A 20602-nucleotide genomic window follows, 5' to 3' on the forward strand; every position below is an offset into this window, starting at 1 on the left:
TCTTCTCTGTGTAAAGTCTCAGTTCACTTTCAGGCAAGTGACAGAAAACCAGCTCAAACTGGTTTATGATAAAAGGTGAATGTATTGGCTCAAGTGACTTAAAGTCCTGGGGTTTCTGAGCTTCAGGCGCAGCTGAATCCAGGTGCCCAGAGGGTGTCTCCATGTCTCTCAACTCCTCATTCTTCCCCATTGGCTCTGTTTTCAGACCCACAGTCTCAACAACTACCCCTGGAGGCTCCAGCAAAGCTCAGTGCTTCCAGCAAAACTCCTGGAGGGCTTAGGTCATTTGAACCATCCCTCAACCAATCCCTGTGGCCAGGCAAATGGGGCAGTTTGGTCAAACCTGAGTCACGTGACAATCTCTGCATCCTAGAGGTAGGGACAGCCCAGCCTGAACCACATGGGCCATAAGTGGGAAAGAATGGTGCCCACAGGAAAATTGATTGTAATTACCACCAAAAGACTAGATGTATTAGGTAGGACAGAGGCTTTATAACAGAGATCCACAATAACACCGGCTTAAACAAGATGGAATTTTATCCCTCACTAACTCCAGATGCAAGAGATCTTGGGCTGATACAGTTAATTGTATGATTAGGGTGCCCCATAGCTGAGCATTCATTATCCGAGTTGGAAGTTAAGAGTTGTTAAAACATGAATATATTTAGTACTGTCCTGGCCACTTACTTCGTTCCCAGTCAAGCATCTCACCCTGCCTAGCACCAGCATCTGTCCACCCCCCCATCGGCATCTCTTCTGTCTGTCAGGTCTGCTTATGCAAGCTGGTAGCAAAGGAAAACTTCAAAGTTGTAGAATTTCTTGAAGTTGATGAGAGTTACGTTGGAGAGCTCCTGGGTTCTGCACACAGTGGCTGACAAACCAAGGATCTATCTATCTGGCTGGGTCAGCCCTGTCTAAATAATGAAAACCCCCAATGTGAAGAAAGATGAACCTGTGCTTTGGAAGAAAATGATTTGAATGTCATAGAACTCAGAGTGGTCCAAAGAACTCAGGGGGATGTGATGAAGCATTCTGGTTGTTAGGACCCAGAAGGTTCTAGTAAGGACCATCAGGCAATTTTGTGGGAAGAACTATGCCTACTCCAATGAACTTTTTGTACTCTAATTGTCTTACTCCATTTTCTGCTGCTAAAACAGAATACCACTCTGGGTAATTTGTAAACAATAGAAATTTATTTGGCTCATGCTTCTGAAGACTGGGAAGTCCAAGAGTATGGCACCAGCATCTGGTGGGGGTCTTCATGCTGTATCATCCCATGGTGGAAGGCAGAAGGGCAAGAGAGCACTAGACAGTGAGCAAGAGAGAGCTGAACTCATTTTTACAATAAATCCAGTGTCTTGATAATGAGCTCACTCTTTCAATAAAGAGACTAATCCATTCATGAGGGTTTTGCCCTTATGACCTAATCACTTCTTAATAGTCCCACCTCTTAATACCTTCACAATGGCAATTAAATTTCATCATAAGTCAGCCGGGCATGATGGCTCACCACTGTAATCCCAGCACTTTGGGAGGCCAAGGAAGGCAGATCACTTGAGGTCAGGAGTTCAAGACCGTCGTGGCCAAAATGGTGAAACCTTGTCTCTACTAAAAATATAAAAATTAGCTGGGTGTAGGGGTGGCCACTTGTAATCCCAGCTACTCAAAAGGCTAAGGCAGGAGAATTGCTTGAACCCAGGAGGCAGGAGTTGCACTTAGCCGAGATCATGCCATTGCACTCCAGCCTGGGTGACAAGAACAAAACTCCATCTAAAAAAAAAAAATTAAATAAATAAATAAATAAATTTCATCATAAGTTTTGGAGGGGACAGTCAAACCATAACACTAAGTATTAGCACATTAATCTAAGAATTAGCATATTAACCTAAATGTCGTTTTGTTTGTGGAAGATAAAATGTGTATATTTTCATAGTTTAAATTTCATTTTTCAAAACAAAATTCCAATTAAACATTTTTTTCTCAATTACTAAGAAATGTTGGTTCCCAGAGCTTTGACTTGTGGTCAAAGTGGTCTTTTTCTTGGGATAATGAGACCCTTCTTTAGAGTGGGTTCAATGTCTGTCTCACTTGCCAGACTATGGGGGCTGTGTGGCGGGTCCCACATCATTATTCCTGGAGATGGAATCTAGAATGAGGTTTGGCTCGGCTGCACGCAGTGGCTCATGCCCGTAATCCCAGCACTTTGGGAGGCCGAAGTGGGTGGATCACAAGGTCAGGAGTTCAAGACCAGCCTGGCCAATATGGTGAAACCCCGTCTCTACTAAAAATACAAAAATTAGCCGGGCGTGATGGCAGGCACCTGTAATCCCAGCTACTCAGGAGGCTGAGGCAGAGAATTGCTTGAACCCGGGAGGCGGAGGTTGCAGTGAGCCAAGACTGTGCCACCACACTCCAGCCTAGGCGACAAAGCGAGACTCCAACCCAAAAAACAAAAACAAAAACAAGAATGAGGTTGGGCTCGATAAACATGTATTGAATGAATGAATGGAAGATCTTAGTAAGGGCTGTCTGGCTCTGGCCCAGCTGGTCTGGGACCCCTTAAGGGGCATCCCTGGAACTGGACAGAATTCCCCTCTCTGTGGTGATCAAATTTGCCTGGAGTTGGCCATGCACAGTGGCTCATGCCTGTAATCCCAGCACTTTGGGAGGCCAAGGTAGGCAAGGCAGATCACTTAACTCAGGAGTTCAAGACCAGCCTGAGCAACATGGCAAAAACCCATCTCTACAAAAAATACAAAAATTAGCTGGGCGTGATAGCGTGCACCTGTAGTCCGAGCAACTTGGGAGGCTGAGATGGGAGTGTTGCTTGAGCTTGGGAGGCTGAGATGGGAGCGTTGCTTGAGCTTGGGAGGCTGAGATGGGAGCATTGCTTGAGCTTGGGAGGTTGAGGCTGCAGTGAGTCATGATTGTGCCACTGCACTCCAGCCTGGGTGACAGAGTGGGATCCTGTCTGAAAAAAAAAATATTGCCTAGAGCTAAGTGGGGCTCTCACCTGCTCCCTCTCTTCTCTCTGCTAGAGACCAGAGGCCTTGAAGGAAAGAAGCCCAAGGGTCTCTCCTGGCTCTGCTTCCCCATCACTGCCTCCACTTCCCCGCATCCCTTTCCCTGGCAGAGGCTTCTTGCCACAGGGCTCTGGGCACTCACATGACCTACAAAAGAAAGGTTCACATTCACATTTGTCTTCTCTGTAGAAGTGCTGGAGGCTGATGGGGTGAGGGGGAGCAGCAACAGTTGGTGGTCCAGAGTTCTACAATGTTGAACTGTTTTAAATCGTCATAAGCCCAGGAGGCACGGATTGCTACACTCCTCGTTAGAAACCGGAGTCTCAAAGAGGGTGAGGAGGTACCCAAGGCCGTGCTATTGGTGGCACGGTGGCAGAGCTGGGGCAGGCGTTCTGATTTTCCATCTCATTCCTCTGTTACTGTCTAAGCAGAGAGCCTGGGTGACAGCTACCTACACAGAAGAAGGTATTCTGGGAGAGTTTCCTCCCCTCTCTAGGCCTCTATGTTCTCTGCAAAATGGAGATAATAAGACTGAAATGCACATAGTAGGTGCCAAATAAGTACTAGCTACATGCTTGCTAATGGGAGTCCTGCTGCACACTCACACTCTGCCTGGGCTCTGTAAGAACAGCCCGGAACCTCCATCCAGTTTTCATCGCAGAGGAGGAGGGGCGGCAGCGTGGGCAGGAGCTCAGGCCAGGAGAATCCCTACTCTAAGTATGACTGTGTGATCTTGGGCAAGTGACTTCATTCCCTAAGTGTGTTTCCTCATCTGAACAAGGAGGCTATTGAAATGCAGGTGAGACCTAGTGAGACAGCGGCTGCGGGAATCACCTGGCCACAGTAAACGCCCTTGCATCCTATTGAGTGAGCCAAGGATAAGCCTAGTCCCTGGCAGGGTGCAGGATTCTATCCTGAAATACACCCCCTCCACTTTCCCCTATTCCAGTCCACTGGGGCCTCTCCTCCAGGCAAGAAACATGATCTCCTTTTGACCTATGAGAAAACAGACAGGAAGTTCAAGGCCACACAGATGTGAGTGTTAAGAACCCTGGGGGGAAGGTGTCTGAAACCCAAGGCTGTGTGTGTGTGTGTGTGTGTGTGTGTGTGTGTGTGTGTGTGTGTGTGTCGGGGTGTGCTGAGGGGTTGGTCAGCCAGGTGATTTAAATGCGGGTATAGAACAATAGGTAGTGGTGGGGCCCCGAAGAACCTAGATTCCTTAAAGATATTTATTTTCTTTCTCTTTCTCTTTCTTTCCTTTCTTTTCTTGCTTTTCTCTCTCTTATTTTTTTTTTTGAGACGGGGTCTCACTCTGTCCCCCAGGCTGGAGTGCAGTAGCACTGTCATGGCTCACTACAGCCTCGACCTCCCTGGCTCAAGCCATTCTCCCACCTCAGCCTTCCAAGTAGCTGGGACTACAGACATGCACCACTATACCTGGCTAATTAAAAAAAAAAAACAAAAAAAACTTTTTTTTTTTTTGTAGCAATGAGTCTCACTATGTTGCCCAGGCTAGCCTCAAACTCTGGGCTCAAGTGATCCTCCTGCCTTGGCCTCCCAAAGTGCTGGAATTACAGGCATGAGCCACTGCACCTGGCAACGTATGTCAACTTCAAAATTTTCACTTTTTGCTCTGCTTTCCAATCAAAACAAACCTAGAAGCCTGAGTTCGGCCTTCGAGCTGCAAGTTTGAGACTCTGCCCCAACACTGACTTTATTGAGCCTCTGCATTGCATAGCGTGCACACCCCTGCTCACCCTTCTACCTGTGTGCAACTAAGGATGACAAGCAGGGTCAGCAGCAGAAGTGTCTTGGGGCTAGCTCTGCTGACAGTGATCCCTGATCAGTTCCTAGTTCTCTTCTGAGAAGACTGAGCCCTCTCAACCAGCATCATTCAAAGCAGTCTCAGGATGGTTAGGCCTATGGCTGTCCTCCTCTGGAAGGGCCCTCATTTGTTCAGAAGCCTCCCCTGGTTAAAGCAGGCAGAGGAAAATCATTCTTGAAAGCTCAACTCACCAATCACCTCCTCCAGGAAGCCTTCCCTGAATTCCTTGACAGGACTAGGTCATTACTCTGCATGCGTGGGCACCACAGCACTCTTCATGGATAACTTTCACATTGCAACCCAGGGTCTAACCCAGTGTCTGACCCACAGTGGGCTCTCCATGCATGAAATGGGTGACTAAACTCACCTGCTATGTGACTTTGGATCAGTGACTTCACCTCTCTGAGCCTTGATTTTCCTATCTGTAAAATGAGTTGAGGCAAGGCAGCATTCAGAGGGTCCTTGCAGATGTGATTAAATAAATTAAGAGTCTTCTTGAGATGGAGGGATTAGCCTGGATTATCCAGGTGGCCCGGAATGGAATCACAAGGGTCCTCATGAGCAGAGGCAGGAAGGTCAAGGGAGGAAGTAGAAGCTGGGACAATGGAAGCAATTGTTTTCTTGCCTGTTCTAGCTTCTGGAGGTCACCAAGGGGTCACAAGCTGAGAAACACAGGCAACCTCCAGAAACTGGAAAAGGCAAGGAAAAGATTCTCTCCTGGAGGTGCCAGGAGAGCTAGCCCAGCCCACACCTTGGCTTTAGCCCAGTAAACCGATTTTGGAGTTCTGACCTACAGAACTGTAAAGAATAAATCTGTCTAGGCTGGGCAACATGGTGAAACCCACTCTCCACAAAAAATACAAAAATTAGCTAGGCTTGGTGGTGTGGTGTGTGCCTGTGGTCCCAGCCACTTGGAAGGCAGAGGCACGAGAATCACTTGAACCCGAGAGGCAGAGGTTACAGTGAGCCAAGATTGCGCCACTGCACTCAAGCCTGGGCAACAGAGCAAGACTCTGTCATAAATAAATAAATAAATAAATAAATAAATAAATAAATAAATAAAAAAAAAATAAATAAATTTGTGTTATTTTATGCCACTTGTGGAATTTGTTACAACATCCCTAGGCACCTGGCACACAGTAGGTACTCAAAAGTGGCAGTTCTGGTCAGGCGTGGTGGCTCACACTTGTAATTCCAGCACTTTGGGAGGCCAAGGCAGGAGGATCACTTGAGCCCAGAATTCAAGACCAGCCTGAGCAACATAGCAAGATGCCATCTCTATAAAAAATAAATTGGCTAGGCATAGTGGTGTATGCCTGTGGTCCCAGTTACTCAGGGGGCTGAGGTGGGAGAACTGCTTGAGTCCAGGAGTTTGAGGCTGCAGTCAGCTATGATCACACCATTGCACTCCAGCCTGGGCAATAGAGTGAGACCCTGTCTTACACACACATATACACACATTCACACTCACAAAGGCAGTTGTTAGTACCTTGACCGCACACCCTCTTCCATCTGCCTGCATATTCCTTCCTCCTCTCACTCTCTGGGACACCCATCCCCTTTGCAACCCAGGGCTCCCTTCCTGCCCATCCTCTGAGGTCTGGCTCAATCGCCACCTCCTCCAACCCTTCGCTGAACTGACATCCAGGAATGCTAATCCCTTGAACAAATGTGCTTCCTTGAGTGGTGCCTGAGCTATGGCTCCCAAAGAGGCCAGGCTTGTGATCCTCTTTGTACCCCCAGCCCTGCCTACAGGGTCCAGTGGCCCCAGTCATGTAAACTTGATACCAAGGAATTTTCAAAATAAAAAATACCTAATTCCAAGGCCAGAAAATTGACTCTCCTTGGGGTTCCAGCTGGTCTCCCGCCCTCTCCAGGTGGAGAAGCTAGTCTTGGGGACCCTTGTGTGGGAACCAGAAATCTCCCAGCAAGACCTCCTTGTCTTGCCTCCCATTGGGGTCCCTAGAACCAGCCTTCCCTTAGGCTCCACTCAGGAGCAGGTTAAGGTAAGGCAGGGAGGGCAGGAGACCAGCTCGGGGTGGAGATTGGGGGCCCTGGATGGATGATAGGGACTGTTCCCATTAATCTAGCATCTTAAAGCAGTAACAGCACTTACTGCATGCCAGGCTGTGAGCTAAATGCTTTCCACACGTACCTCATTCAATCCTCTCAACAGACCCATGAGGTAGGTACTATTATCCCCATTCTACAGATGAGGAAACGGAGGCTCAGCAAGTTAAGTAGTTTGCCCAAAGCCACCCAGCTGGGCATAGAGGAGCCACGTTTAGAAACCAGATTTGCCAGGCGCGGTAGCTCATACCTGAAATCTCAGCACTTTGGGAGTCCGAGGCAGGTGGATCGCCTGAGGTCAGGAGTTGAAGACCAGCCTGACCAACATGGAGAAACCCTGTCTCTACTAAAAATACAAAATTAGGTGGGTGTGGCGGTGCATGTCTGTAATCCCAGCTACTTGGGAGGCTGAGGCAGGAGAATTGCTTGAATCTGGGAGGCAGAGGTTGTGGTGAGCCAAGATCGCACCATTGCACTCCAGCCAGGGCAACAGGGGCAAAACTCCATCTCAAAAAAAATAATAATAATAAATAAATAAAAATAAACCAGATCTGTCATCCAGAAACCGCACTTAAAACAAGCTTAAAACAACACAGTTCGCACTGGGATCCAGCTCTGTCTTGCTCTTGACATTCACCCTGGGAGACAGGTAGCCAAGTCCAGTAGGAAGGGCTGTGGGGACCTGTGTTGATTCTGTCCTGTAGCTTGAGAACCTGGACAGGGGACTTCACCACTCTGCACCTGTTTCCTCATCCACAAAATGTGATAAGCCGACCTCACAGAGGGGGCACCAGGATCTAATGAGACCATGCACAGAAGGGGCACAGCAGGCCTGGGACAGAGTGAGGGCCCCCCACCTATCACAATACCTTATTTTGCAGATGCAGGATTCACTTGTCCCAGGTCACCCACAAGCTCTGATGCCTTGACCAGCTCCCCTCTGCCCTACCAAAGGACAAATGAGGGAGGCTTCGATGGGGCTGTTAATGGGGTCATATCCCACAGACCCTAGAGGCTGGGTGGGGCTGAGAGGCTTCCCAAGCAGGTGGCAGTGAGCTCCCACCTGAGCTATGGCAAGTAGAGACCTAGGCATGAAATTGCTCCGAGGTCTGTACCTTAAGTTTCATGCAAGGACTCTCTCATTCAACATGCCTCTGTTTAAAGTCTGCCAGTGGCTACCTTCCTTGCACTAGAATTGCAAACAAATTCCTCACTGGGCTCTCTGCAGCCCTGCAGGCTCTGGCCCTCCCGATATGGCTCTGACTTCAGTGTGCCCATTACTTGTCCCCTTGCTCACGGCCTCCTCACAATTCCACTTACTCACCAAGTTCTCTCCTGCCTCAGGACCTTTGCACTTGATGTTCTTTCTGCCAATGATGCTCTTCCCAGGAGGGCAGGCCCCTGTAGTCCCAGCTACTCAGAAGGCTGAGGTGGGAGGACTGTTCGAGGCCAGGAATTCAAGTTCGGCCTGGGCAACACAGCAAGACCCTGCCTCTAAAAGAACAAAATGCTCTTCCCAGACTCTACCCATGGCGGTTCCTTTTGCTATTTAGATCTTTGCACAGACAGGCCTCCTTCTCTCTCCACCAGCCAAGGAGCCCTAGCCGTCACTTCACCTGCTAATTTTCGTCCTAGCACTTACTGCTCTAAAATTATCTTCGTCATGTATCTAACCATTTGTTTGCTGTCTGTCTCTTCCCACCAGGATGCCAGCTCCACGACAGCAGGGACCGCATTGTCTCTGCTGATTCCTCAAGACTCAGCAAGGTGCCAGGTGCCCAGTAAATGAAGTTTACATGAAGCCAATGGAGTTTTGAAATCGAAAATGTTTCTCAAACTGCAAAGAAGTGGGCACAGGTGAGGGCTAATGGTGGGGTGAGGGTGGGGGCCTGGCCTGACGCTGGAAGCTCCTGTACGCAGGGCGCTAGAGTCCTCCCAGGCCGCACCGGGATCCCACCGCAGAGGCCCCCTCCCGCAGGCCGGCCGGCGGGCGGGGGGCGCGCAGTGGGGCGCGCGGACCGCCAGGGGGTGCTGTCGGGGCGCGCACGGCCCACCTGGCGCCCGGAGCCGCGAGCGAGCGCAGCCAGGCCGCCCGGGAACTTTTTTCCTCGCGCTCTCGCTCTCCTTCTCCCCCCGCGCGTCGCCCGCCCGCCCGTCCGCTCGGCCGCTCTTCCTGTGCGGAGGGGATCGCATTTCCCCGCGGCACCCGCGGACACCAGGCAGGCCCGGCCGGGTGCGCGGCCAGGGCCCGGTCCCCGCGCCGCCCGCTCCCCGCGCCCCCGGGCGCCGCCCCCGCCCGCGGCTGGGCTCCGAGAGACGAGTGGGAGAGCGAGTGCAGCGAGAGCGAGAGGCGAGCCGAGCAGGCCGCCCTGCCCGCCGCCCAAGCGCCGGCGCGAGGAGGGGGCGCCGCGGCCCACCCTCCTTCCTGCCTGGCCGCGGGCCGGCCGGGCCGCCGCGCCCCGACCCCCATGGCCACCCAGGCCTCCGGGCCGCGAAGTCGCAGCGCCAGACCCAGGGCCCCCGAGTGAGCGCGGGCGCCGAGGTGAGCAGCGAGCGCCGGGGCGCGGGGGGCGCAGCGTACCCTGTCCCGGGGCGGGGGCGGCGCGAGGCGTCGGGATCCTAGGCCGGGTGATGAGCCGAGGCGGGTTCGGACGCCGAGCGCGCGCGCTGGGTGGAGATGTGGGGTCCGCAGGGTCCTTGCTTTGTGTGGTGTGGGGGGTGCGCGAGGTCACCGGATGGACGTCTGGGGAGCTGCAGGGTGGGGGCGCCCTGCGCCGCGGCTGAGGGTCTTCTGGGGGATGTGCGGCCAGCTGAGGTCGGGTGGGGGCATGGGGGCGCGAGGGGCGAGTGTGGCAAGGGATCTGCTTGCGCCGAGGCGCGGAGTGTTTGCGGAGCGTGGGGTGGGGACGTGGGGGGCATTCGCGGGGCGCCGGGGGCGGTGGTGAGCTTTGTGAGTGCGTCCGAGGTGGGGGGCGGGGAGCTGACTTCCCCATGCGTGACCCGGGCCCGGCGTGGCCATCGCTTGGGAGTCAGGGCCGGGAGGGGCGGCGAAGGCCGTGCGTGGCGAGATGGGGTGCTCGGGCTCTCTGCGGTGTCCCTACCCGGGCAGCGGCGCCGGGGCCTGTGCGCAGGCTCCGAGGCCGGGCAGGAAGCGGCCCCCGCGACCTGGGGAGTTCTGTAGCGGCCAGGCCCGGGAGGCACGGGCCCTTCGGGGATGACGTCACGGGCGGGGGCCCCGGACACGCGAGCCTTGCGCCCCACAGACGGCGGCGCAGCTCGCCGCCCTTTTCGAGGCCGGCCCCCCCTCTCACGCGCCTTGAAGGCAGGGAACCCGGGAGGAGGACATGGGGGCCGAGTGCGGCGGGGACAAGGGGTGGCAGGACGCGAGGGTGACATTTGGAGCCTGGTCGCGCCAGGGGCCTCCGTGGTGGGGCGGAGGGGAAGCGAAACACCAGCCAGGCCCTAGGCCGTCGCGGCCCCAGCTTCCTGGGGCGCCCGTTTTCCCGGCGAGCAGTTTTCCTTCTTGGGGCTCTTCGTCGTTATCCAGTCCACGCAGGGGCCGGAGTGCAGGCTGCCGCGGTGCCCTCCTGCGCGGAGCCCGGGCTGGCGGGGGCGCGGCGGGCCTCGGGCTCTGAATGGATGGGAGCGAGTGTAACAATGCGCCGGTGGGGGCTGGGGGAGGGGAGGCCGCGCGCCTGAATGGCGGAGCCGGCCGGGCGCTGCTCCGCGAGCCGCACTCCCTCCCGCGCCGCCTTCCCCGCGGTTTCGGCGGGCCCGGATTCAGGGACCCACTCGGGACCTGCACGGTTCCTCCCACCAATACTGTCCCCCGCCCCCCTTTTATGTCTTTCCAATGCAGTAGTGTGTTGAGAATTCAAGGGCATTACATCTGGTTGCAATCCAGTTTCATGCCGCTGCCGGGCTGTTAAGACCTCGCGCTGACGTCAGAGCAGGGGAATTACTTCTTTTTATTTTATCTTTTTTTAGTTGTCTGCTGCCCTGGGAGGAGAGGTGGGGGTGGGTTAGGCTAGCTCTGATGTGGAGGCGCCAGCGTGATGGGAGCCCCGAGCTGGGGGCTCTGCTTCTCTTCCTGCCCCTGCCCCCCTCCATTCTCCATACAGTCCTCGCTCTGCTCAGGGTCAGGCCCACCCCAGGTGGGGGGCAGCCCTGGCTGCAGACTGAATGGTGGCCCCTCCCTGCTGACCACACAGCTGGGTTTTCAGAGGCTTCCCTGGGACGTGGCCCTCGGGATCTAGAAACTGGAAAGGAATCTTCTAGTTTCCCACCCCTCCCCCTCTTGACAGGCAAGCCGGTATATTCGGGGCCCAGGAGCAAGGAAAAGTGGCCTTTTGCGTGACCCAGAAGTGGACACATCATTCTGATCTCAGGGCAGGCTCAGCCCCATAACTCTGGCAAAAGTTCTCACAAGCAAAAGCCTTGGAGAGGAGGAGAATGTATCAAGGTGAGATCCAGGCCCCAGAAGCCAACTGTGGAGTGGGCAAAATAGGACCTTTCCCACCAGCCTAGCATCCCTCTGGCTTCTGTGGAGATAAAGGGAACTCAGGGGTACTGGAGCTGCCTTTCTCTTCCACTAGACTGTGGGGCTCTCGTAGGCAGGGACCCTGCCTTACTCCTCTTTATTTTATTTTTGAGACAGGGTCTTGCTGTGTGGCCCAGGCTGGAGTGCCTTGGCACAAACACAGCTCACTTCAGCCTCAACCTCCAGGGCTCAAGCGATCCTCCAGCATCGGACTCCTGAGTAGCTGGGATCACAGGCGCCCGACACCACACGTAGCTAATTTAAAAAAAATTTTTTTTTCTAGAGACAGGGGTCTTGCCATGGCTGGTCTTGAAGTCCTGGGCTCAAGCGATCCTCCTTCTTTGGCCTCCCAAAGTGCTGGGATTACAGGAGTCAGTCACTGCACCCAGCCTTACTCCTCTTTAGACTCCCAAGCCTAGACCAATGGCTTTCAAATTCTTGCCCGTGACCTATAGTAAGAAATACATCGTAGGTAACTACACAGGTCACACTGTATATAGCTGAAACAAAAGTTTACTGAAATAACTCCCTTACTGTGTCTGCTGGTCTGTAATCCTTTTTGTTCTTGTGTATTTGGTTTTTTTTAAATTACTGATTGCTACCCACGAAATTAATTTTGCAATCCACTGATGGGTCATACCCAGAATTTGAAAAAAACAAGCCTAGGAAATGAATTTGCCATCTATTCATGCAACAAATGTTAACTGCAACCCTAATAATTCCTCTCATGTTAAACTATTCAAGTAACACTTGGATACTTGGGTGAAAAATGCAAATAAGCCAGAAATATATGTAGTAAAAGTAAAAGTTCCCTTGGCACCCTCCCTGCAGGTTACCCCAGTTAATAGTTTGAACGTATCCTTCCAGACTTTTTGTTACTCACTTAATGCATCTATATATATGTACATATATATATATATTACATATACCAATCCATGCATAGTTTTCTTTTTCCCCAAGTGAGGACATACTGTGGGCTCTTACTCGGCAGCTTCCTTTTTCCTCTCCGTTTGTCTTGGAGAGGTTGGTTGTGTGGCGAAGTCGTTCAGGGCAAGTTCTGGGTTGACTCCTGGCTCCACCACATACTGAACAGGCCATTTACCTCTCTGTGCCTCAGTGTCCCCATCTTTACAGTCAGGAGAATAACAGTACAGACCTCACGGTACTGAAGTAAAGATGCAGTGAGTTAATCCATATGAAGTTTAGAGCAGTGCTTTTGCCAATAAATGCTGATTGCTGCTGTCATTATTGTATTATTATTGCTATTCTATCTCCATGGCAGCCCATGTTTGAAATGCATTGCTTTTCACAGCTGCCTGTGGCCATGGCATGGGTGTCTTTTTCCTCCCCTATCCAATGTGTGGCTCCACAGGGAGGGAGGAGGTGCAACAGCAACGGTGTGCACAGAGCAACATCTCTGTGGGAGAGGCACCTGGGCACTGGGCCCAAGGGAACAGGGATTTTCCAAGGACCCACTGTCTCCAAAGTTCTGTGCTTAATGTCGGGGTCCAAGCAGGAAGCATCCCTGCACTTGACCACAAGAAGGTCACAGCCCAGTGGGTGATTGGGACCCAGCTCATAGCCAAGGCCTTGACCAGAGCTGGAGGCTTCCTGGAGGAGGGGCCTTTGAGCAGGTGCTTCAGGCACGGCGAGGTAAGAATGAGAGGAGCATTCCTGGCAGAGGGAACACAGTGAGCAGAGCAAGTCTTTGGAAGCTGGAAGGGATGTGGCCTGTGTGCTGTAGCCAAAAAAGAGGGGCGGACTTGGCTCAGAAAGAACGGTGGCGGAAGAGGTTGGGCTGTTGCTGGGACCTCCTCACTGGCCTCCCTGCCTCCATCCTGTCCCCTCCCAGGTGCTGGCCAGCAGCACTGTCAGAGCGATCGTTCTAAACCCAGCAGATAACCTCCAGTGGCTCCTGCTGCCTTATGAATAAAGGTCCCATCTGTAGTTCTTCCCATGCTGCCCAGGGCCATTTCTGGTGTCCTCTGCCTGCCCTGTCCTCATTCAGTCCTGTCCCCTCCAGCCACAGCCGGCACCTCCTTGTTAAGGTGCAGCCATGTGCATCCTTGCCTCTGTGCATCGGGCTGGGCTGTTCCTTCCACCTGGGATGCCCTTCACCTTCCTCCCTGCCGCCCCAGACCAAAACAGACGTCCTGTCTCCTCCTCCTCTGACCTCCGAGGCAGAATGAGTCATCTCCCTTTGTCTATACTCGTGGCATAGCGTTTATCATGGAATTATCGGCAATTCTGCCAGTGTCTGTCCTCCCCATGAGGCTGAAGCATCGAGGCCTGAAAGCACGTCTCCTTGCTCTCTCCGGCCCAGTGCCAAGGGCGAGGCCTAGAACACAGGACGCTCAGAAATGCTTCCTGGCAGGAGGGCCAGGTGAGGTGGAGAGGGTGAGAGCCCCAACATTGTCTCCCGTGGGCCCCTTTGATCTTTAGCAAGGGCATGCTCTGGTCTGTGTGGATCTTGTGCTGTCAGCCTTTAGATGAGTGGGGTGAGGGGCTTGGTGGGGTCGGGGGCAGGGGGGAGGCGGCGGGCAGCTTCCCCAGGCTGCTTCCTGAGGGGGCTGGGAGAAACTGGCTCGTCCTGTTCCCCAGTGATTGAGGCAGAGCTGTGCCCTGTTCCTGGTGGGTCACTGGGGATCTGAGATTGGAATGTGACACCAGGGAAGGGGAGGCAGGGTGGGAGGCAGGGCTTGGAGGTACAGGCTGGGGCTTGGCTGGCAAAGGACAGATTTCGCTCCACTGGTTCTTGAACCCGTGTGTGTGTGTGTGTGTGTGTGTGTGTGTGTGTGTGTGCGCGCGCCAGGGAGGGGAGAGATGGGGAAGAGAAAAACATGAGGGCAGAGAGGTGGAGTGGGGGTGGGGGACCAGGGGAGTGGTGAGCAGGGACAGGGAGAGATGGAAGTGGGGGGACGGCAAGGAGTGAGGGAGAAGTTCCTGCTGCTGCTGCTGGAGAGTATGAAGAGTGTGCTGAGGGCCAGGAAGGAAAGCAGCCAGGCGCATCGGCTCCCACCACCATCGGCCATGCCTTCCTTCGTCTGTCCAGCAGACAACCCTTAGTGTTCTCTTGCTTGGCTCCATGCTTGCATGGCCCCAGACAGGAGCAAGCTTGTGGTCCAGGCTTCGCGCCCTTGAAGTCTAGGGGCCAGGTGAACGATGAGCATCCGGTTTCTTTCTTTTTTTTTTGAGATGGAGTCTTGCTCTGTCGCCCAGGCTGGAGTGCAGTGGTGCGATCTCAGCTCACTGCAACCTCCGCCTCCCGGGTTCAAGCAATTCTCTGGCTCAGCCTCCCAAGTAGCTGGGATTACAGACGCCCACCACCACGCCCGGCTAGTTGAGCATCCGCTTTCTGCACAAAGTGATCAGGCTGGGGGAGAGAAGGTGCCCAGAATGCTGTGCAGAGGCAGGAGAGGAGGGTGGAGCAGGCGAGCATGGGGTAGGGGGCAGGGAAGCCATGTGTTAGGCACTATGGTGGGGAGCCAGGACTGCTGGGGAATCTTCCTTTCCTCTCTGGCCTCGGTCTCATCTGTAAATGGGGGAAGAGTGGACTGCTCTTGCACTGATGGTCTGTGGACCCAAGTCACCCACTCCTTGGGCATGAGAAACCAGGGACCCCGTGGAGACAGCTGATAGAACAGGGACAGCAGGCATGCTCAGAGCGTCTACAGGCCCATGGTCAGGGGGCTTGAGGGAGAACATGCAGAATCCAGTGGAGCTTGGGTTCGCCTCCTAGAGTTCCCTTCTTGGAGACTGTGCTCATCTGGAAGGCGAGATAGGGTCGGGGTAGGGGAAAGAGCACTGGATTCGGAATCAGGAAAATTGGTTGAGTTTTAACTGCAGCATCCCTCGGGCAAGTCACTTTCCCTCTGTGAGGGTCAGTTTCCTCTTCTGTCAAAAATGTGAACGGGCTTCGTTGTAAGCATTAAAGGTGAGCTGGGGCGCCGTGGCTCACGCTTGTAATCCCAGCACTTTGGGAGGCCGAGGCAGGCGGATCACTTGAGGTCAGGAGTTTGAGACTAGCCTGACCAACATGGCAAAACCCCATCTCCACTAAAAATACAAAAATTAGCCAGGTGTGGTGGCCCATGCCTGTAATTCCAGCTACTTGGGAGGCTGAGGCACGAGAATCACTTGAACCCAGGAGATGGAGGTTGCAGCGAGCCAAGATAGCACCACTGCACTCCAGCCTGGGTGAAGGAGACTGTCTCAAAAAAAAAAAAAAAAAAAAGTGAGTGTTGCTGTGTTTTGTCATCTGGAAAGCAAGGAGGTCCTATAGCTTGGGGCCATAAACAGGCTTTGGGGTCACACCAGCCTGGGTTCAAATCCAGGTACCAGTTGCTCACTGTGGGGCTCTATTTCCCTCCCCTTTAAAATGAGGATAATAGTCAGGGCGCGGTGGCTTACGTCTATAATCCCAGCACTTTGGGAGGCCAAGGCAGGTGGATCACTTGAGGTCAGGAGTTCGAGACCAGCCTGGCCAACATGATGAAACCCATCTCTACTAAAAATACAAAAATTAGTCAGGCGTAGTGTCACGTGCCTGTAATCCCAGCTACTTGGGAGGCTGAGGCAGGAGGATCACTTGAACCCCGGAGGGTGGAAGTTGCAATGAGCCAAGATCGTGCCACTGCACTCCAGCCTGGGTGACAGAGCAAGATTCAGTCTCAATGATAATAATAAATAAATAAACAAAATGAGGATAGTAACAGGCCCCTCCTGGTTGCTGCTGCACAGTTCCTCAGCTGGGATATCATTGCTGGGCTGTTAGGCAGTTGTTTTTTGTTTTGTTTGTTTGTTTTTTGAGATGGAGTCTCGCTCTGTCGCCCAGGCTGGAGTTCAGTGGTGCGATCCCGGCTCACTGCAACCTTTGCCTCCTGAGTTCAAGTGATTGATTCTCCTGCCTCAGCCTCCCGAGTAGCTGGGACTACAGGTGTGCGCCACCATGCCTGGCTAATGTTTGTATTTTTAGTAGAGACGGGGTTTCACCATGCTGGTCAGGCTGGTCTCAAACTCCTGACCTCATGATCCACCTGCCTCGGCCTCCCAAAGTGCTGGGATTACAGGCGTGAGTCACTGCGCCCAGCCTTGGGCAGTTATTTTTATTGCTAAAGTGCTTTGTATGTAGAAGAGATCACCATTATTATTATTATTTTTTTTTTTTTGAGCCAGAGTGTTGCTCTGTCGCCCAGACTGGAGTGCAGTGGCTGGACCTCGGCTCACTGCAACCTCTGCCCCCTGGGTTCAAGCAAGTCTCCTGCCTCAGCCTCCCTAGTAGCTGGGATTACAGGTACGCACTACCATGCCTGGCTAATTTTTTTTTATTTTTAGTAGAGACGGTGTTTCACCATGTTGGCCAGGCAGGTCTCAAACTGCTGACCTCAGGTGATCCACCCACCTCAGCCTCCCAAAGTGCAGGGATTATAGGTGTGAGGTGAGCCACCACGCCCGGCCAATTATTCTTCTTCTTCCATTCATGCCAGGTCACATCTAACCCTTACCTGTAATAACATTGGCCAAAATGAGGAGTTTGGTGCTTGTTTCTTTTCTAGCCAGGTCAAGGCAGATGGATTGAGTGGGTCTTTTTACACATGGGGCGGGTGACAATTACTAGTTTTCTGGCCAGAGTTTCTGTATGTAAAGGGACTTTGCCCCAGTGGTGTAGGTGGACCCCAGGAAAGCACCCAGCAACTTGTGACTTTAGTGGCAGTATAACCACAAACTCTCATTCATTCATTCATTTATAAATCACGTGTAGAACACCAGGGTACTGAGAAAACAGCCATGAATGAGATGCAGCTCTAATGTAGCATAGTGGGTATGCATATGTATTTTGGACTTTGCCTGGGTTCAGATCCAGGGTCTACCACTTGCGAACTTAGCCAAGTTATTTATCTCCTTTACTTGGTTCTGTCATCTGTAAAATGGGGGAACTGATAGAATCGACCTCATAGGGTGGTCGTTTGTTCAAGTCCAGTGTCAGGTACATAGAAAGTGCCAGAGCATGGCCCTTCCTCCATTGTTGCTTTTATTCCTGCCCTGAAGGATCTCACGGACTAGCTTGGTGCTGGAGGAGGTCACCCTGGCCAGGCTTCTCAGTGAGGGTTGGCATCCAGAAAGGGGTGCCAAAGCCCTCCAACTCCTTGAATCAGACCCTTCTATAGCAATCTAAAGCTGCTTCTCTGCTTGACTGTTGGGGCCTGATGCTGGGGAGGTCCTGTGAGGCCTTATTGACCTGGGAAAGTCCGCCTTTGTCTGGCGCCAGGTGTGCTTGATTTTAGAAGGAATTTCAGTCCTAGCCGGGCACCGTGGCTCACGCCTGCAATCCCAGCACTTTGGGAGGCCGAGGTGAGTGGATCACCTGAGCCCGGGAGTTCGAGACCAGCCTGGCCAAACATGGTGAAACCCCATCTCTACTAAAAATACAAAAAGATAGCTGGGCGTGGTGGTGGGCGCCTGTAATCCCAGCTACTCAGGAGGCTGAGGCAGGAGAATTGCCTGAACCTGGGAGGCAGAGGTGGCAGTGAGCCAAGATGATCGTACCACTGTACTCCAGCCTGGGTGACAGAGCGAGACCTTGTCTCAAAAAAAAAAGGAATTTCAGTCTCAAGTATTAAAGCAGAAAGTGTTTCCTAATTGAAGACTCCTCACCAGCCGGAGGCAGCAGGACTGCCTGCCTCTGTGTGTCTTTAGGCAGGTTCCTCAAGCTCCCTAAGCCCATTTCCTCCTTCATCAAAAGGCAAAAGTAAGTACCTATTTCATAGTTTTGTTAAGAGGATCAAATGAGATAGGGCCTCTAAAGCACTTAGCCAGTCCTGGGCACAGAATAGTGTGCTTAGTAAATATTGTGCCTATTAGTGATAATCAGAATTCTCAGACAATGTAAAGTAAAAACCACCTGAAAGATTTCTTAGGAGCTATAGCTTCATAGAGATGTGAAGTTGTAAACCTCCCAGAGCCCAAGTGGACAAAGAATTGTTACAGCAGCTGGAGAGACAGGAGGCCCAGAGAAGCTTAACTCCTGTAGCAAAGTCACCCAGCATTCTGGCTTGGGGTGGGCAGGGATGGGGAATCAGAGCTGGCTTTCAGTCTGGTGCTCTCTGGTGCTTTGATAGTGATTCCTTCAGCAAATAGCTATGGGCAAACAGCATTGATGCACAGCTGAGGTCATATGGGCCTGTCTTCTGGAAGCTTCTGTTCTGATAGGGAAAATGAAATTTCTACATGATTATGATGAGAGGTAAAATAAAATCACATGTTCTGTTAGAAGGGTAAAGTCATCGGGTATTCACTCATTCAAGGGGGCTCTGTGCCAGGCTGTGGAGCAGTGGGTCTCATTCGGGGGCGATCTTGTGTCTCAGGGGACACTGGGCCATGTCAGGAGACATTTTTGGTTGTCTCAGCTGGGGAGGTGCTGCTGGCATCTAGTGGGTAAAGGCCAGGGATGCTGCTAAACATCCTACCGCACAAGGCAGCCCCCGAAACCACACATCAGCTGGCCCCTGATGTCCATGTGCCGAGGGTTGAGATCCCTGCCTTGGGAAGCAGCAGTGGCCAAGCAGATGGAGCCCCTGCCCGTTTGAAGCATAGAGCGTGGTAGGTGAGCAGACGTTACAGAAATGATTGCCTAGATATGGATTTATTTGTAATGTGAGCTATGAAGGAAAAGGTAGCGGGAAGAAAGAGGGATGCGAGCCTTTCTACTCTTTTAAGGGAGGGCCTTTGGGGAGGTCTTTCCAGCTGAGGGCACAGCCCAGGCAAAGGCTCAGAGGCAGAAAGTGCAGGAGTGTGTTGTGGGTGGGGAGGCTACCAGGCACCTGGTGTGTGCCCGGGGAGAAGTCAGAAAAAGGCCTGGCCTCGGGGGGCCCAGGAAGTGGCTTCCAGAGGTGGGGAGAAGGCAAAAGAGAGGACTAAACCCTTTAGTCTGTTTGAGGGAACTCCAGCCCCCAGCATGTTGCTCTCTGGGGGATCCAGCAGGGCCAGGTGGGCGGTGGGAGCACCCTAGCCCCAGGTGCTACCTTCCAGCCTGGGGCCAAGCCTTTTCCCTTTCTCTCATTTGCAGCTTTCTGATAGGTGGGAAAGAGAAGCAGGAAAAAAGAGAGAGCAGAGGAAAAACAATATTTTCATTTCAAACACAGATAGGGGTGAGGGAGGCGGGAAGGAATCTGGTTTATGATACCTTTGAGACAAGCACAGAAAATCCCCACCGTGGCCCGAAATAGCACTAAAACAGACGTTTTGCCAAATCAGACTTAATTGAGTGGCTCTCTTCTTGACTCCAGCAGGATGTGGCCGGAGCTGGCTTTGTTCCCTTGGGGTGACACTGTCCCCTGGGGCCCCTGCCCTGGCTAATTAAACAAAGAGGACCTGGTCTCCTAGGCAGGACAGGAGCCTGGGGAGCTGAACTTGACAGCCCTTGGCCTCTGCCTGAGAGGGCCAGAAATGGTTACAGGGGTTGGGAAGGTGGGGGGTTCCTGACAGGAGGGCCAACTGAGTGAAAGCATTGGTGGGAGAGGCCTGGTTCCTCTAATATGTGAATATCTGTCTCTTTGGATGCTGAAAGGGATGGAGAAAAGCCAGCATTGAGTGCCTACTACTGTGCCAGGCATTGGGTGGTCCTCGCTAAGTCTTATTAACTGCCCTATATCCATTATCAAGGAAACTGAAGCACAGAGAGGTTAAGTGATCTGCCTGAGGTCACACAGCAACCAAGTGGCAGAGCTAGGATTAGAAATCACATCTGCAGGCTCCAAAGCCAGGCCCTGCCTGCTGCTTACCCCCTTCCCCATGTTAGTCACTCATCCATTCGGGAGCTAATTCCTGGCTATGAAATAATATTGTGACCTTGTGGGAAGTGAAGGCTTGCAGTCAGACAGCCATGAGCTTGGCTTCTGACCAGAGCAGTTTTTCTTTTCATGGTTTTCTCCCTCAGAACCTCCTCTTTCCTCATCTATCAAGTGGGCATAATCATGCCTTTATCCCGGAGTTGCTGTAAGGGTTAAATTCAGCACAGAAAGGGATGGAAGGGGAAGGAGGAGGTCCCTGGGCCACCCAGCTTGGCAGGGTGCAATAAGAGAGCCCTAGGTAGAGGGAGCCAGGCAAGATTGCAATATCTCTGTGCCTATCAGTGTTGGGTTTCTT

The 20602-nt window shown here is 52.8% G+C and overlaps 1 protein-coding gene and 1 long non-coding RNA gene across 4 annotated transcripts in view; one reads left to right on the forward strand and one right to left on the reverse strand.

Moving 5' to 3' along the window:
- Positions 1 to 1171: 1171 nt before the first annotated feature.
- On the reverse strand, positions 1172 to 8793 carry LOC134758554 (uncharacterized). Its single transcript, XR_010133862.1, has 5 exons — positions 8243 to 8793; positions 7788 to 7863; positions 5216 to 5270; positions 3014 to 3170; positions 1172 to 1305 (listed from the first exon to the last, which is right to left on the reverse strand). It is a non-coding gene; the product is annotated as an uncharacterized lncRNA (long non-coding RNA).
- A 209-nt stretch (positions 8794 to 9002) lies between these two features.
- The window catches only part of RAI1 (retinoic acid induced 1), a 130772-nt gene continuing 119172 nt past the window's right edge, over positions 9003 to 20602 (forward strand). For 2 of the 3 annotated variants that reach the window (XM_031011710.3, XM_055386042.2), the window contains exon 1: positions 9003 to 9460. The gene's annotated coding sequence lies outside the window, so the exon portion shown is untranslated. Of the gene's footprint in view, positions 9461 to 11222; positions 11381 to 20602 lie in introns of all 3 variants that reach the window. The other variant, XM_063706625.1, reaches the window with a different exon arrangement.

Source organism: Gorilla gorilla, chromosome 4, assembly GCF_029281585.2.
Source record: "Gorilla gorilla gorilla isolate KB3781 chromosome 4, NHGRI_mGorGor1-v2.1_pri, whole genome shotgun sequence".
Classification (NCBI taxonomy): domain Eukaryota; kingdom Metazoa; phylum Chordata; class Mammalia; order Primates; family Hominidae; genus Gorilla; species Gorilla gorilla.